We start from the raw sequence: 18,397 nt of genomic DNA, 5'->3' as shown, positions 1-18,397 counted from the left end.
TAATAGTTATAGTTGGAGCCATGGCAATTTCTAGAAAGGGAAAGTACCTCTAGCTGATGAGGAGGAGCTATTCTCAAGGAGGAAGTGGCATTTGTAAACTTCATTTTATCTTGGAATATTAACTGTAAATCATTCTAACCTCATCTTGTTACTGTGAATAAATAAAATGGAATTAAATAGATAATGAAAATTCCACTCTTTAAGGTGGCATTCAATGCTCACCAGAATATGGCCTCATTCTACCTCACTGATTACCTGTCCTTTGCATCAGATAAACCTGCAGAGCTTCCCACACTTGAGACAGTCAAGATGAAAGTGAGAATCAGTGACATGGAAACCTCCCCCCCACCCCCCGATCTAAGGTCGTGGTTCTCAAGCAGGGGCTATTTCTCCCCTGTCCCAGGGGACATCTGGTGATGTCCTAAGGCATTCTTGGTTCTCACAACTTGGCTGGGACACTGTGTGCTACTGACATTGAGTGGGTGGAGCCTGGGGAATGGTGCTAAACATCCCACAATGCACAGAACACAACACCCTCAACAAACGGTACCCAGGTGAGAAACCCTGGTCTAAGGGACAGAGACATGCTGTGCACACAGAGGACTGAGTTCTTTGAGAGAACATTTTTTTAAAGCCTAGCTTCAAAATTACAAACTGCTATGAGCAAAGATAACATTCCTGCCAGGAGTCATTAATTAGAGCTAGAATAACCCAAAAGATGATATAGACAGGAAAACCTTTAAATTAGAAATTTCCTTTTTAGCTAGTTAGCTTTTTACTCTATACAAGCTTCTTTTCTTTACACAGGAGAGTAAAAAAGGGATCCCAAGTCAGGTTCTTTGCACTGGTAGCACAGGTATGAGTTTTGTTGGGTGTATAGTTGCATTGCTTTTCAAGAAGTTGACATGGGTATAAACATTAGTAGGCTAAGTTATTGAACGTTTCCACTTCATTTAACTCTGTCTGCTGCTGGATTTTTTCAAGAGCAAAAAGAGGCATACCAGAAATGAGCCCTCATATTTTCCAGAGACAAGGTAACCCACGAGAGCAAACTTCTCAATCCTGGCTGCGTGTTCTAGTCACCTGGGAACTTTTTAAGATCCCCATGTCCAGACCCCACCCAGACCAATTAAGTCAGAATATCTCTGGGGATAGGAAGAAACCAAGACAGCTTGATTTTTTAAGGCTTCCTGTTTGATTCCAATGTGCAGCCGAGTTTGAGAACCACTGTTCTAGATCCTGGCTTCTTTTTTTTTTTTTTAATTTATCTTTTTGTTGAAAATATTACACATGTCCCCCATTTTCTTCCCATTGACCCCCTCTACCCCACTCCCACCCCCTCCCCAGGCCTTCACCACATTATTGTCGGTGTCCATGGATTTTGCACATACACATATAAGTTTTTTGGTTAATCTCTTCCTGCCCCCCCTTCCCTGTGAAATATGTGAGTCTATTGCATGCTTCAATGTCTTTGGGTCTACTTTGTTCATCAGTTTATTTTGTTCATTAGCTTCTTCTTAAAGAAGACCCTTCAACTTTTCCTGTCGTGCTGCTTTGGTGCTGATGAACTCCTTTAGCTTTTTCTTGTCTGGGAAGCTCTTTATCTGACCTTCAGTTCTAAATGATAGCTTTGCTGGGTAGAGCAATCTTGGTTGTCACTTGCTTTTCATCACTTTGAATATTTCTTGCCACTCCCTTCTGGCCTGCAAGGTTTCTGTTGAGAAATCAGCTGACAGTCGTATGGAGGCTCCCTTGTAGAGAGCTAGCTGCTTTTCTCTTGCTGCTTTTAAGATTATCTCTTTGTCTTTAACCTTTGGCATTTTAGTTATGATTGTCTCTTAGTGTGGGCCTCTTTGGGTTCATCTTGTTTCTTAAAGTGTTCCTTGGTGACCAGCAGGACCGGCAGCACCTGGAGCTTGTTAGAGATAGACTCTCAGGCCCCACTGCAGACCTAGGGAATCAGAATCCGCATTATAACAGGACCCTCCACCCAGGGGGATTCACAAGGATACTGAAGCTTGAGAAGTGCAGCACTAGACCATATTGAAAATAGTTCATTAAAAATGCACACATATTGCAATATGCACAGTCTAAAACAAGGCACACTATTAACACATGAAAAAATACCCCATAGCCCTAAATAAAATTTTCATTTGATGAAAAATGTTAAGTTCATCAATATTGTTCCTTGTAGTTTTTCAGTAAATTTTATTTCTTTTTCATGATGAAAGATTTCAACCATACAGAATCATTTACTCCTATGGTGCTTGTTGTGTTGTTTTTCTTAAGAAGAGTAGCAGTATCATTCTGGTGTTTGGTGCCAAATGGGAAGCCCACACAACACATTTTCCTGTAACTGAGAAGGTGTCCTCTCAGCTCTGTGTTCACACACATAAGAGGGAGGCGATCTGAAAGGCCATCCAGTAGAATCCATGCCAGAGTGAGGTTTCACCTTAGTTAACAGGATTGAACTGTGTGCACACATGTATGATAGTAAAACAACTGTTCCAAATAGTCATACGTCTTTATTCTGGAAAGCATGAAATGCTTCAGATTAAGGTGGTTTGGCAGTGATATCCACACAGGGAGTTTACGAGGTTTGCTAAATGTCATGCAGCCAGTTTCTGGCGGCCAGGCCTTACTTAGATGCCTTAATTCATCATAGAATCATCGAATGCTTTTTCGCACTTACTGTGATTAAAAAAAAAAAAAAAGTATAAAAATCGCTGTCATAAAGCCAGCTTTCTTCATCCCAGCCAAGTACCCTGTCAACATGTTTCATTATAGCACCCTTTTCTTGAATAATTCTGCCATGTGGATTCCTGTCCTCTTAAAAAAATATATGTCTTTTCTCTTCAAATCACACAAATAACGAGATGGGAGAGAAGCATGGTACAGTGAAATGCATTTCAGCCAGGAGTCTAGGTGACTGAATTCAAATCCTGGCTGGTACTATATTTGCTAGGTGATGTGGAGCCATGGTCTAATCACTGTGAGTCTTAGTTTCTGCATCTGTAAAGGAGTCTAATGAAGCCCTTTCTCTTGGGATTACTATTAAGCGTAAACAAGATTATGCATGTGAACAGTGGTACCTCGCACACAGCCAACACTCATCAAATATTTCCCTTCTCTTCTCTTCACCTGTTTTGTAAAAACCCTCAGGAAAATCTCAGAAATCGTCTCAACAGCAAAAGCTACTATTCATCTTTCAATAAGAAGAACCTGTAACATTGTCTGGTACATGCTAGGTATTATTTGCTGAATGAATTGCTGGTTTCTACTCAGGACTCATAGCTCAGTGGTTTGAAAGTAGAAAACCAGCCAGCACTAAGACATCAGAAGTCATGCCATTTCTCATATGGGGCATTTTAAATATAGACAGCAGCCCGGCCGGGCGTGGCTCAGCGGTTGAGCGTCGACCTAGGATCCCGGTGATCGGGGTTCGATTCCCGGTCAGGGCACATGCCCGGGTTGCGGGCTCAATCAATGACTCTCTCATCATTGATGTTTCTCTCTCTCTCCCTCCTTTCCTCTCTTTGAAATCAATAAAGATATATTTAAAAAAATAAAAATAAATAAATAAATATAGACAGCAATGTCTTCTTATGAAGCCAGCCCACTGGCACCTAACTTCTAGCCCCACACACAAATTTGTGGGAAAATAAATGCACAGCTACCTGGAATAGTGTAATTGAGCTCTTTATGTAAACTTATCTTCTAGTGCTCATATAAAATATCGACTGACTCTGTAAAATGATCCTATGTATTATTTGAGTAATTGCCCACTATTTAGTGCACGAGAGACTTGCAACTATATTGTTAAAATCCACCCTAATAAATTCAGGCATTTAGAATAGAAAAAAATGTGTGGTTACTATTAAACAGAGATGGCAGAAATGAGGAGGAAAGAGCATCCTAGAGGGAGATATATTTAAGTAAGGATGCAGGAAGTCTCAGGGCCTAGCACAATGCCTGGTACACAGTAGGCCATTTCCCAGACTGTGAAATCCTAGCACCTTCTCAAGCATGATGCATGAGAGCTGCAATGGGTCTTAACAGAATATCTGACTCTTCATCAGGACTCTGTTGTGTATCTGAAAACCTCCCTCTCCAATTTCCCCATGACGGGCACATGCCTGTAATATGGTAAATGCTCAGTAAATATTTGATGAATGAATACTGACAGTAAAGAAATCAATCATGACCATTAAACACAATACATGTTAAACTGTGGGGTGTGATTGACTTGTGGGTCGTGAAGTCAGTTCAGTGGCTCACCACCAGCTTTTTTGAAAAATAAAAATTAGGAAAGAATCAGAAAATATCAGAGTGCCTTCTGCTTTGGAAAAGTAAATACCACTTTGAGAAACTTTTGTATCTGCTAGAGATAGTCATGTGCGTGGGAGTGTATATATATGTGATCTGGTCAGTAATGGAAAATGTTTTCTACTTTGGGTCATGGCAAAAAAAAAAAAAAAAAAGTGCTTTCACAGTGTGTTGGGCAAGTAAACAGGTTCATCTAAGCTTCTGTGGCTTAAACCTTCTCAGATACCCTTAAGAGTCAGTCACAGGTCCAGAAGCAGGAGGTCCTTATTTGGTTGCTATGATGACAGGGACAGGAGGCGTACCTTGTACCTCACTAAAACTCACTGAGCTCCTCGTCTGTTCTACCAGTCCAGGCCCACTCCTCCCTCTGCCCCAGGACTGGGATGCCAGTGAGCTGGACCCATCATGCAGTGGCCTGTGCTGGTGGTGTGGAAGCTGTCATTTTCAGCTGGGCATGACATCTGCCTTACAAGGAGGCACACACTGGGGGCGGGGGGGGGGGGAGAGAAAGAAACACCTACTCAGAGCTTAAGTCTATTTTCTATGGAAATATATCTTCTTATAACCATATACAGTTTCCTCTTTGCCCTGATTATAACTATCGCATTGACATCTTTGAGAAGGAAAAGGAGGCAGACTCCCCATTAAGTGCCAATGCTGCGTACCTTCATGCACTTTCTAAACTAGAAACTCAATTGGTCAACAATTAGATCAACAGAGAGTGATATTATTTTCAAGTTGTGCCCAATTTCTATCTTCTGTATTTATTGCAATCAATCTTCCCTCTGGATCTACAGACAAGTTTTTGTCTGAAATCTTAACTCTGGTAACCATAGTAATGAGGCAGAGAGAAGGTGAAATCTTGGAAATGTATTGCAGATACTCTAAAAAGAACACACACCCTCATTTTATCCATTATTCTCCATTTGCCTTTTTCTAATTATTTTTTTTGCAAGAGTTGCTTACAAGAAGCTATAGTTGAAGTGCTAGTGAACAAATGGTTGCAGGGAAGTTAGGATAGAGATAGGGCATAAATGATTGGCAAAGCTAAATAATAAGCCAGAATGACGAAGCATGGACTGTTTCTGGTTCACTTTGCTGCTTTGACATCCTTGGGAGGAGCAATAGGAAAGTGCCTCCTGATGGTTTATATGTTCATCTGCTTCGGTTATCACTAATTTTAAAACAGAGCTAACAGTCCATAGTCATTAGATAAGACCTAGCTTACCAGGATCATCACATTCAGAAGGAAATAAGATTAGCCAGAGAAAGCAGGTTTATCATTTTTCACCTGGAGAAACCATGCTTGTTCTACAGCTGTGGAAAGCAATGAAGTGACAGCTTACAGCCATCTCTTTCCTCACTGTCCCTCTTCTATTTTATTTTATTTAATTTAATTTTATTTATTTTATTTAATTTTATTTTAAATATATCTTTATTGATTTCAGAGAGAGGAAAGGAGAGGGAGAGAGATAGAAACATCAATGAGGAGAGTCATTGATCGGCTGCCTCCTGCATGCCCCCGACTGGGGATCGAGCCCACAACCGGGCATGTGCCCTGAATGGGAATCGAACCCTGATCGCCTGGATCCTGGTCAATGCTCAACCGCTGAGCCACACCTGGCAGGCACTGTCCCTCTTTTAAATCTCCTAATGTTTCTTCAAATCACACCTGGTGATTTCATCACGACATTAACCTGTCTCTTCAAAGTGAACAGGAAGGGAACAGGGGCAAGAGCAAACATAGATCCAATCCTATTGAGTTCTCAGTTCTTGAGTTTATTGAAATAAACAGCTCACCAAAGTTAGATGGCCAAGAGCATTGACTCCTCTCCCTCTGAGGTCCTGTCAGCAGACAATGAGCAGTGGGAGGAAAGAGGAGAAAAAAAAGAAATGGCTATTTGGAAGGCTGCTATTATTGCTTGGAGCCTCTAGGCTGTCAAAACTAGATATAATAAAGACACCTCCATGAACTTGGTGTCTTGACCTCTAAAACACATCCACCCATTCAGTGCCTAATTCTTTACACAGTGTGAGGTTACCAGTTACTCTTTTAGGGTTTTTATTATTCTATATTATATATTTTATATGCTCTATATTAGAATTTTCTTCAAAATTGTAACAGCAGAAAGGGACTTACTGCCCAAATGACACCCTTAAAAATAATGAAATAAAATATTTTGCAAGTCTAAGATCAATGAAAGAGAAAACACACCTGAAAAGTTCTTGCTGTGGGTTTCTCAAAATGGGATCAGAAGGATTAGAAATTTCTAGGAGGCCAAGGAGGGTCATAGCAGGGCACAGCTTGTTAAATACATCTTTCTTGCATTTGGGTTGGCACCTTCAAAGTGGTTTGCCCTTCTGGACTTCTTACCTTAGCAATTTTTATGCATAATCAGAGACTCCCACAATTAGAAGGTACATAAATCATCTACCTTGAAACCCAGATGTTGCATTAATAACCAACATCTCCAACAAATTATTAAACACTTGATTATCTACAGTAACAAGGAATTAATTACCTTCCAAGGTGTTGTGCTCCATGTTCATTTTCAGAGTTGTTAAAAGTTCTTCCTCATATTGAGTTAAATTCTGTCTCCCTGTAATGTCAACCAATTGCTTCTGATTAGCAACTTTGAAGCCATTAATACAAACGTTCTTCACCCTTTTGAAAACACCTTAAATATGATCCAGGCTCATTTTTTTTCAAGGCCAGCCAGTCTTGTTTCTTCTATGCTTCCTCTTGTGGTATGCTTTCAGGAACATTCACCACCCTGGGAGGAGGACCTTGCTCCACACCCTGTGCTCAGGCTGTCCTGATTGTGTATCTCCTACCCCTTTTTCTATCCAATGTCTCGAGGACAACTGTCTATAAACTGGGATATCAATGAGAATCCGTCTTTCAAGAATCTGAAGGAGGAGTTTCTGTTACTCTAATTAGATGACAGTAAACTTGAGTTGAACAGGTTCCCATAGGGCTGAGGCTGGGGTAGCCCAGTTGAGACATGAGTAAATAAAGGAATCTGAAAGGAGGAGTGCAGAACTAGAAGAGATTAACAGCTCTGAGAGATTGAGAAGAGTCTCATTTTCTGACTTGCACATTGGAGTTCCTGGGCTAGGTAGCCCTCCTTCCACCATCATCAATATCATGATCATTGCTAACATTTATTGAGTACCTACTATATACCAAACACTGTTATAAGCCCTTACTGTGCATTATCTCACTGAATCCTTTAAAAAACCCTACAAGGAATGGGTCATTTCCATTTTTACTGCAGAAGAGACTGAGACAGGTAGAGGTTTGATTGACTTACCCAGCTCCCACACTGGCTAGAGGCAGAGCCAAGATGTGAAAGGAGTTCTGGATCCAGAACCCTGGCTTCATACCTGTGCAGGGTACTGCTTCCCTATCCTTGGAGACTGAGATTGTCTTACAATAATTTTTATAGTAATTTTTATTTATTTTTTTAAAATATGTTTTTACTGATTTTAGACAGAGGAAGTGAGAGTGACAGAGAGATAGAAACGTCGATGTGAGAAAGAAACATCGATCAACTGCCTCCTGCACATCCCTCCCTAGGGATTAAGCCTGCAACCTGGGCATGTGCCCTGACTGGGAATCAAACAGGCAACCTCTTGGTTCATGGGTCTACCCTCAACTACTTGGCCATGCCGGCTGGGCAATTTTTATAGTAATTTTTAAAAGAATTTCTCTATCGCCCTGGCTGGTTTGGTTCAGGGGTTACAGCGTCGGTCCGAGAACTGAAGGGCTGCGGTCTCGATTCCTGTCAAGGGCATGCACCTCTGTTGCACGCTGGATCCCCACCCTGGTCGGGTGCGTGTGGGAGGCAAACCAATCAATGTGCCTCTCTCACATCGATGTTTCTCTCTGTCTCTCCCCCTCCCTTCCACTCTCTCTAAAAAATCAATGGAAAAAATATCCTTGGGTGAGGATTAACAAAAAAAGAAAGAAATTCCTCATTTATTTAAGCTAATATGAGTAGGTTTCTGTCCTTTGTAACAATTCTCCCTGATTAAGATATAGAAAGAGTAAAATATATAACTCCTGGCCAAATGGCACAGGTAAGTACCTTTGAGCTGCTCTGTAGTTGCACCGAAAGGTAAGCTTGGGTAACAAAATGAAGCTGCCTTTACATGGGTTGCTTTTTTGAACAGGTGTGTAATTAATCTTCAGGTATATCTTCCTGAGGCAGTCCATTCCATGATGTTATTACAGAAACAATGCCATCTAGATTTCTGCTAATTACTCTAGCATAACATGACCTCTAATCTGTCTATCCTGTGGCCTGGGCATTCCTTTATCACAGGAGATTGCACTGGAGTCATTGTCTGTATTAGGGTTTCTCAACCTCAGTACTATTGACATATCCATGCTTTGTTGTGGGGGACTGTCCTGTGTATTGCAGGATATTTAGCAGTATCCTGGCTGCTACCCACTAGATGCCAATAGGACACTCTCCCCTGTTGTGACAACCAAAAATGTACTCTGACATTGCCTCAAGTCACCTTGGGGGCAAAATCGCTCTCGGTTGAGCAGCACTGCTCTACATGTTCTTAATCCCCTACCCCAGTTCCACACTGACTTCAGGGCAGGACTCTATCACCTTTATCCTTATTTTTCCCTAATCCTTGGTGCATTATGATCCCCAATAAATTTTAATTGAAGAAAACTACAGCAACTTGCATTAAAATGATGTTTTGTGGATAAAAGTCTGGAGTACCTGTATACCTGTATCATGTTGGGTTTAGTCAGGAAAACAGACACTAAACATACTGCCAGAATAAGGGGCTTAATATAGAAATTAGGGTTTATATGAATATGAGAGTAACTATAGTCAGTAGATGGGACTTCAACCTGAATCTCTGGGTGGAAAATCAGGTGTTCACTGGGAAATCTGAGAAGCCACCATGTCCAGCTGCTAAAGTGAGATCATAAAATGGGATTCCACAGAAAAGTCTGGAAAGCTGCTGTGTCTAACAACGCAGCCTAATCTGACCCCCACATATTCCCCAAAATAAAGGCCCCTGCTTCCCTTTCACCATCCAAGTCCCTCAAGTTCCTCTGACTGACAAACCCTAACCAAGAACCAATCAAGAAGATAATTCTAGAAAACGTAGTTCTTCCCAGCATTAGGCAGGCACTTCTACAGGGGTGGTGGTGCCAGGTAAACAACAGAGAATTTCACACAATAACCACTTTGACACCAAGTATGTGTGTGTGTCTGTGCATGCGTGCGTGCGTGTAACAGTAATGATCTGGAGAAATTGGCAGTCATGATCATCCAAGTTAGAAAGCAAGTAAGTGTTTGGTGTGATTTGTTGGTGGTGCTATCATTATTGTTTTGAGTTTGGCAGTGGGCTCATCTCCTGATTGCCTGTCTCCTTCAGTATGTGCTGTGTAGACACTCACAACATTCACTTTGAGCCCTGAACAGATGGCAAATGATGTTAATAATTGAACAGCTCATACTCCAGATGGAAGATGTTCACCTTCATGCTTCTCAGAATTTAGTGTGTCTTCCCAGCATTCTAGACAGACCAGAATTGACAGAGACTACTAGAAAAAAATGTCCCTATGCAAGGCATTGCTTCCCTCTTGAGGAATCGAAACATCACAACCACATACTCTATTTCTAAACTACCCTCTATAACTACAGCTGACATTAAGTGAAAACATTTCAGCTTTATAGATTTTGAGCCCAAAGTCAAACAATTATTTTTAAATAATTACTTCCAGTCCATTAAAAATATGGTGCTACAGGCAAGGTGTGGTCCAAAGTACAGTAAAATAAGTATTTCACTTTAGAAAATTTGTTTCAAAATATACATTGCAAAGATATTCTTCAGAGACTGTATGGCCCATGAAATCTAAGATATTTACTATCTGGCCATTTAAGAAAAATGTTTGCTGACACCTGGGCTAGAAAGAGAACAGCACAAGGTGAGTTCTGAGAGGAAAATGGGACATTAAAACGACCTGCTTTTTACTGAGTGAGGTGAAAGCCATGGGAGAGTTTTGAGCTGTTGAAGATCTAACTTGATTCACAGTTTAACAAGATCCCTCTAGCTGCTGTATTGAGAATGGACATTATTGTTGGGAAAGAGGGTTTAGAAGCTAGGGGACCCGGTAGAAGACTATAATAATTCTGGTGAAAAAGACTTGATGAGTCACCATCGAGTGGCTCAGACCAGCATTTAGTGTTGGGGTGATAAAAAGTGACTAGATTCTCATTGTTGAGTTTAGGTTTGCCTTAATATTATTGGAGATTGAGCTGATTGGAAATCCTGACACTAGATGTGTTCCATAGCCCCACATAGGTGCAGGGAGGTTAGAAAATGCAGTCCTTCACGTGCACATGTGTGACCATCTAAAGTATGGCTTCTTTAGTAGCGATTTTGTGCCCTAGGAGACATCAGACACTGTCTGCAGACATTTTTCATTCTCACAACTGGGGGGGGGGGTGCTACTGGCATCTAGTGGGTAGATTGACCATTGGAAGAAGAAAGAAAGATGGGTTTCAGTGGAAAACTAGACATTTTAGCCAACTCGACTCCATATGCTGTGGCAACGTCAGCTCTGGAATCCCTGTTTATACTACAGCTGAATTCTGTTTCTCTGCCTTACCCACATATTTTCCCCGTTATTGGGGTGAGTTTTGTCCTGAATAAGAAGATCTGCTGGCCTTTTAACAGGAAAAAAAAAATTTAACTTCATTTAACATGTGTGGTAGAGGCAGTGAAGAAAATGTTGTGTAATGATAGCTAAATGGTGAACAGCACCACAGTACAGGTATTAATTTAAGAGATTTGTGAAGAAAAATGTTTCATTAATTAGAATTTTATTCTCTTCATCAAACCCAAATGGATGGCCTATGGTTCAAATACCCTCAATGTTATTCAAACACTCCTTGATCTTTTGTTATGGATAAGAACTGATAAGGGTCTAATTTATTTGGTGAAATTTTTGCATATTTCTATTGCATACTGGCTCCTCATTTACCTAGCTTTATTATTTTGATTTGCCAATAGATACACAAATGACAAAAATATTTCTTTGTATCCTGGAGTGTTTGTCTATTCCATTTATTTTCTTTGCAAAAAAGCCTGCATTTTTTACTAAGACTGTTAATAAGGTGGATCTAATTTTACATATTTTCACACTATCTGGGGTTGCTCATTAGCTTAACACTGGGCCAAAAAAAATGGACAGTGTTTCAAATATAGATGACAAATACCTCAGTTCCTGTGTGGCATTGTTGAGTTTAGGTTTGCCTTAATATTATATAAATTCAATGTGTAAAAATAAGCCACATAATAAACAAGCAAGGAAAATATTTTTCTTATTACAAAACACTTTTTTTCTACCATTCATTTTAGAAGAATTTATATATATTCAACATAGGAAGCTTTAGCCAACTATTGTTCTAGGTACTGGGGCTACCAAGATATGCAAAACTGTGTCCCTGCACTTGAAGGTTACATAATAGAGGCTGACATGTAAATAGCTGATTTTAACAGGTTCCATTATAGAGACATGTTCCAGGGACTACAGGAGTGGAGGAAGAACCCATGGCCCAGACTCATGGGTCAAGAAAAGGCATCTTGAATGGGGTGATGGCAGAGTGGAGTCTTGCAGGACATGCAGGAGCTTGTCAGGTAAAGAGAGGGGAGGAGCATTCTATGCAAAGGGAAGCAGTTGACTAAAGTTAAAGATCATGAAACCTTAAAAGAGAAGTAGGTATAAGGTAGGACATAGGGGTCCTTGACTTTCACACAAAGGAGCTTGCGAACAGTCATTAAGGAGATGAGAAACTGTTGGTAAGTATTAAGGCTGGGAATGGAAGCAATGGGCAAATGGAATTCCATCAATTCTACTACAGTAGGAGTACGGCTGGCTTCATTTCAGTACAAAATGAAAATGTGGGGCCCTTTTCAAAAATTATTATGAATTTCAAGATGGCTACAACAGACCACTAAACCAGTTATAGGACCCTTCTAAGCACTGGGCCCTGTGTGACTGCACAGTATGCATGCCCTTGAAGCCAACCCTGGCAGAAGGTATCAGGGCAGGGGTAGAATGAAGACATTAAGACCCTTATTTGCAGAGCATTTGAGATCTTGCTCCCTGACATATGACATCAGTTTGGCTCACATAAACCCTTGTAAAAAATTTTTAAGGCCCTTATTTGCATTCTGTCTACTCTCTGCTTGGGAAGAAAAGTCTAAAAACATATCAGCCAGCTAGAGATTAATCTCAAGGCAATATACTAGCCAGCATTATAGTCCTATATGCAAACTCAGAAAATGGCCAAATAGCTAATGTCTTCATTTTAAAGATAAGGAAATAGAAGAGCAAGAAAGTTAAGGGGCTGTCCTAAACTCACGAATCTAGGAGGAATAAAGATGTGAATTCAACCCAAGCCTTTTAGGCTCTACCCCAGTACTTTCCTCTGCTCCTTTACAATATCAAGGCTATTGAGTATGTAGTGAGAGCAATAGAATAGAACTTTGGGGAAGATTGATCCAGAGGCCATACAAAGGACTGCAATTGGCAAAAAGAAGGAAATGGGCTAGGAGATAATCGCTGTTGCCTCCTGTTCCACAGGGAGCACAATCTTTCTGAGCCCTTACTCAGAATCAAGAGGATCATTCCAAGCAGTTAGTGAATAACTATCATGGGTACAGCATTGTACTAGCAGATGGAGCTACAAAGATGACTTTGGCACACTCCCCACAGTTCACCTTCCAGTGAGTGAAGACAATAGTGGAAATCAGCTATCAAAATTCAGAGCACCTGACTACCTATTCTTCAATATGACTGGGAAGCAGACATTTAAAAATAATAATAATAAGCAAAAATAGAAACGGATACTGAAAACCAACAGGTAGCTACAGAGTCCTTTTCAGATTAGGGGAATCACAGATGATTTGTATATCTCAGCAGTATTACCTCACCAACTCTGGACACTGCAGGCTTATCTGAATGCCAATGAGCCTTTGTGCTTATCTCAAAATGTTTCTCATATTATACTCTATTTAGTTCTCTATGCCCCTTCCCTGCAAAAACCCCAAGGTCTTATTCATTTTTTCCTTCCCTTGGTTCTTAAAATAAAGCTCCAAATAGGCAGATGGTTTGCAAGGTCCTACATGATCTAGCCCATGGTCATTTCTGAAACTTGGTCTCACCCATCCTTCTGCCTGCATTTCAGGAGCCATCCTACCATCTCTCAATTGCAGCAAACCCTCCAATCTCACACATCCCCCAACTCCACTTTCACCTCTTTAATGCCTTTCATTATCTTTTTTTTTTTTTTTTTTTAAATTGATATCAGAGAGAGGAGGGGAGAGGGGGAGAGAGAGAGAGAAACATCAATGATGAGAGAGTCATTGATCGGCCGCCTCCTGCTCGGCCCCGACTGGGGATGGAGCCCGCAACCCGGGCATGTGCCCTGACTGGGAATCGAACCCCAATAGTCTGGATCCTAGATCGATGCTCAACCACTGAGCCACGTCAGCTGGGCCATTTTTCATTATCTTTAATGAAACATCGCTTCCTCAGGGAAAAGCTTTTCCTATCTGCCAGATGAGATGAGGACCTCCATCAATAAGCTCTCACAGTGCCCTATAATTTTCCTTCAGAGCCCTTATCATAGTTAATAATTATGCATTCATGTGATAATTTTATTTTTGGCATCTCAAGGTTGAAAAAAAAAACTCCTTGAAGTCAAGAATCTGATCTAGTTTGCTCACTACTGGATCCCCAGCACATGGCATAGTACCTGGCATCTCCTCGGGCCTTTTCTGACCACTCACTCTAAAACATCCATTTCCCTGCCACTCACCTCTTAAGTCTCTTATTTTGATTGTTTTTCTTCAAAGCACCCATAACTATCTCGTGTGTGTGTGTGTGTGTGCATGTAAGTGTGTGAAGTGTCTTGTGTATAGAGATACATATGTGTGTGTGTGCATGTGTGTGGAAGTGTCTTGTGTATAAACATATGTGTGTGTATGTGTGTGTGTATAATTTCCTTACTTGTTACTCTCTATTCTCCTGACTAGAATGTAAGCTAGAAAAAAGCAGAGACTTTGTCTTCTTGTTCACTGCTGCATCCCTGCCACATACCTGGTGCATAATAGCTGCCCGATGACTATTCGTTGGAAATATAAATACATGAATGGCAAGTGCTCAAGAAATACTTCCCAGAAGCTTCTTCTTAGAAACTCAATAATTATATCTTTCACTGAAAAAGAGATGATCTATTGATACGCATTTCTTTTAGAAAAATTGCCTTTCACTGTCTTCCCAAAATGACACTTTGACAGTTTTAATTCATTTACCACATCAGTAAGAAACCAATGCTTATATTTGGTTCACTTTACTTTAACTTTGTTATTCTGCAAAGTTCAGTCAGATTCTTCATCCATAATCTTCAATGGAAGCCATTTGGGGTTTTGTAGGACACGTACATAAAAATCAAAGACTTCTAGAGTCTTTGAAATCAGACAGACCTGAATTTGAATATCAGCTTCAATATTTATTAGCGATATAACTTTGGAAAGCCACAAAGCTGGTCTCAGCCTCAATTTCAGCAGGAAGCATGAGATTGGAAGGGCTGACTTGGTGATAAGACTGACTGTAGTTTTAAGTACATGGTATACAGTGATAATCAATAATGATATCTATTCATTCTTCATATCTATTCTCAAGTCCCCGTGATGCAGAGGAGGAAATTGAGGCCACAAGAATTCTGTATTTCTCAAGGCCATCCATCTTCCCCAAGTCCAAGTGATAGAAATCAGCAGGCCTACAATTAAGCACCATTCAGCCTTCATTTTGCTCAGGGGACTTTTTTGGTGAAAACCTGCTGTGTTTGGACTCACACTATTTCCTAAGAAGGGCTGGAGATCCCATTATGTCCTTGCATTGATTGAAGCCCACTACAACCTCAGTTCCAACTGAGAAATTTCCTACTCCAACAAAAGGGAGACTCAATCCAATCAAAGAAACTGGGTGAGAAATGTGATGGAAAGATTTTTCCCCTATCTCAGTTTTTAGGAGTCCTTTTATTTCCTCCTCTCTAGGGCTTAAAAGAATAATTAAAACTATAGGCTCTGCTAAAATATTTCATTTTATAAATACTATGTTCTTTCATTATACTGAAATTATTTTTTTAAACAATTCACTACAATGCAGTTTTGGTGATGCTTTAGGTCTAATTTCACATCTAGACAAGAGTTATTCCAAACACAGGAATGAGTAAATTTTACAATAAGTAGAATTGATGCATAAAATAAGTAAAATAAGATAATAAGTCTCAAACAAATTGTACAGTGCCATGGAAGTGCTTCATACAGCAGACAAGATTGACGATTTTTATCAAAGTGGGGTATAGAAAATTGTATGTATTGCTACTTGGGCTGGATGATTCATTTTCTGTGGGAATTTAATCAGCGAATAACAAAATGAATGAGCTTGAAGCGTTTTTTGCTCAAAGTTACCGATGATGGCTGGTTGGCAGCAATAATCAACTAATTGGTTTCCTGGCTAATTAGGAGAAATGGATAATATATGCCTAAAATTCTATTCTTACTGAGAGGATCTAACTGACTCTTCCTGTGAATACGTTAAACTAAGCTGTGCCTACAGATTGTTCTTTATTTTAGCTTCAGTTTATCTATGACTCAAGCTCATCTCCATTTGCCCTCATATAGGAATCTTTCCATATTACTGTAACATTTTATTCTGAACCTGCTATAAAGGCAATTAGTCATTCATTATAACACAAAAATTCAAATTGGTTTCAATTATATTTTCTGAAGTAAAACCATACCCCTTTATGTGGATAATTTAAGGTTCTATATTTAAAAGGTATTGAATGAGTCATAATAGTAAATAAGAAGACCCTTACACTAGTGTTCATATCTCCTGTATATGAAACATTAAATGGATAATTTCTACCCATGACAGATTTATTTTTATGGTGGAGAATTTTAAAGAATTGATTTAATTAGCTGTAACTACGCTAAGAACCATAATTTAAAACATTGTTGAATGACTGAGGAAAGTATTATCAAGCGTAGAGAGAACCGTCTTCAAGTCTCCTTTTGTTCATTATTCAACAAACGTTCATTAGGCATCGACAGGCTGCGTGGCAATGCACAACCTAACCTACAATTATAAGCTAACTGGCATCACTGTATTCTAGCTCCGGTAGTGAAGGGAGTAAGTTAACCTCTTCAGCTATTCATTCACAGTATGTGTGGAAAGACTATAGAAATTAATGGGTCAGTCTGAAAATATGGACATGTGTATTTAATTCCCTTCTGTTTTATGTGCTAAAAACAGGTTACCAGCTAACTACCCTTTCTATTTCTTCAGGGGCCCAAGAATTTTAAAATAATCCTATCTCACTCAGGCAGTAAATTCTATGCTTAATCATGAGTTTCTAAATGTTTACAGAGGTGGGAACAGCAATTTGCAGGTTTCTACAGACATGGAAAGAATCAACAGCATAGTAAATTTAGGCTGACAAGGGGAAATGTATTTTAAGAGATTGTTTCCATTTGAAAAGTCATTTTAGATTCAATAATACAGAATAGCTTCAGCATCACAGAAATGGACATTAGAGCTCATCTAGGCCACTGGTTTCCAACCTTTTGCATTAGAGTCACTGGATTTTTCAAAATACAGATTCTTAGTTCTTTCCCAGAGATTCTGATTCAGTTGGTCTGGAAGGAGATGAGAGGAGACGCAAGCAGACATATATTTATAAAACTTCCTCCCTGGATCTCTCTTTACGAAACCAACTGGCACCATTTCTTCTTCTCTGATACACTGGTTGAGGTCTAATTACCAATCAGTACTAGGATGTCCAAGACAGCCTAAAACTCATGTGATAAGCAAGTCCCCTTCCCCTAATGACCTCTATGCTTCCTTTCTTGCTAAGTACTAAATAAGTTTTCCAATGACACTGCAATTATTAATATATCCATTTATTCCATATTTTGAAATACTATATACTTAATTGAAATTTTTGCATCCATAAAATATATCATAAAATACATCATTCAGATTTTAAAACAAAGAAAGAGTGCAGTGCCTCTGGTTACTCAAAAGGATTGCACAGTATTGTGGAAGGCAGTAATCCAGTTTCAGAACAAGATTCGATCAATGGCTATTTAGAACTAAATTTTATTAAGTAGGTCATTTCAATCCTGCCTTTTCAACCCCAGTATTTTGATCCACCTCACACTCAGATTCCATACATTTATCTCTACTAAGGCTATTTACTCTCTACCTCGAGGAATAAATACAAATTTTCAGTCTTTTATCTAAGGCATGTAGAAATAATCAATACAAGATACTACTGGAATCAGTTAAAAGGACACATGGTAGAAATAAATAAGTAGCCAAAGAATCAATGTTAAAAATTAACACTAGAAAAATTAGCCATGGTAGAAATACCCAATACCAAATAATGAATAATTAATCTCTGCCATATAACTGAAATGAACTAGAGGGCTGGAGGGGAAACGTGTACATGTAAAGGGTTAATCTTAGATCTACCATTAACATTAAAGTCAATGTCAATAGAAGGAACTGGGCTGTGAATAAGCCACAATACTAGAAGTTCCTAGCTCAGGAGGAGGTACACTGCAGGAATTAAGTAAATGCTTTTTGGAATGAGTGAATGAGTGAATGGATGAAGGAGTAAATGAACAAATGGTCCTCTTCATAGATTTAGAGTATACTATTGGGATTTAGAAACTTCACTTTAAAACAATCTATTCAAAGCTATGGATTAATACACTAGATTTGGGGAAAGTTGGTGCTGAATATAATGTAGGTGTTTCTGTTTGTTAATTAATTAAAATGACCACAAAGTCATTATTCTTACCCTTAATTTCTCAGCCTGAAAAGTTAATGAGCTGTATCTGTTCCATGAATAATTGAGTTAAACTTGAAAGAGAACCACCCATTCCAAAAGCCTCCCACACTACCAGTTAACTGTGATTTATCCTTTTACTTCTGAAGAGTTTTAAGCACCTT

At 39.5% G+C, this 18,397-nt stretch overlaps 1 protein-coding gene across 2 annotated transcripts in view; it reads left to right on the top strand.

The window, feature by feature from the left end:
• GLRA2 (glycine receptor alpha 2) overlaps positions 1–18,397 on the top strand; it is a 156,172-nt gene that overhangs the window by 137,444 nt on the left and 331 nt on the right. The gene's annotated exons all lie outside the window — the stretch shown is intronic.

Source organism: Miniopterus natalensis, chromosome X (genome assembly GCF_054644295.1).
Source record: "Miniopterus natalensis isolate mMinNat1 chromosome X, mMinNat1.hap1, whole genome shotgun sequence".
Classification (NCBI taxonomy): Eukaryota; Metazoa; Chordata; class Mammalia; order Chiroptera; family Miniopteridae; genus Miniopterus; species Miniopterus natalensis.
Note: the sequence above shows the minus strand (reverse complement) of the source record. Positions and strands in the feature narration are given on the sequence as shown.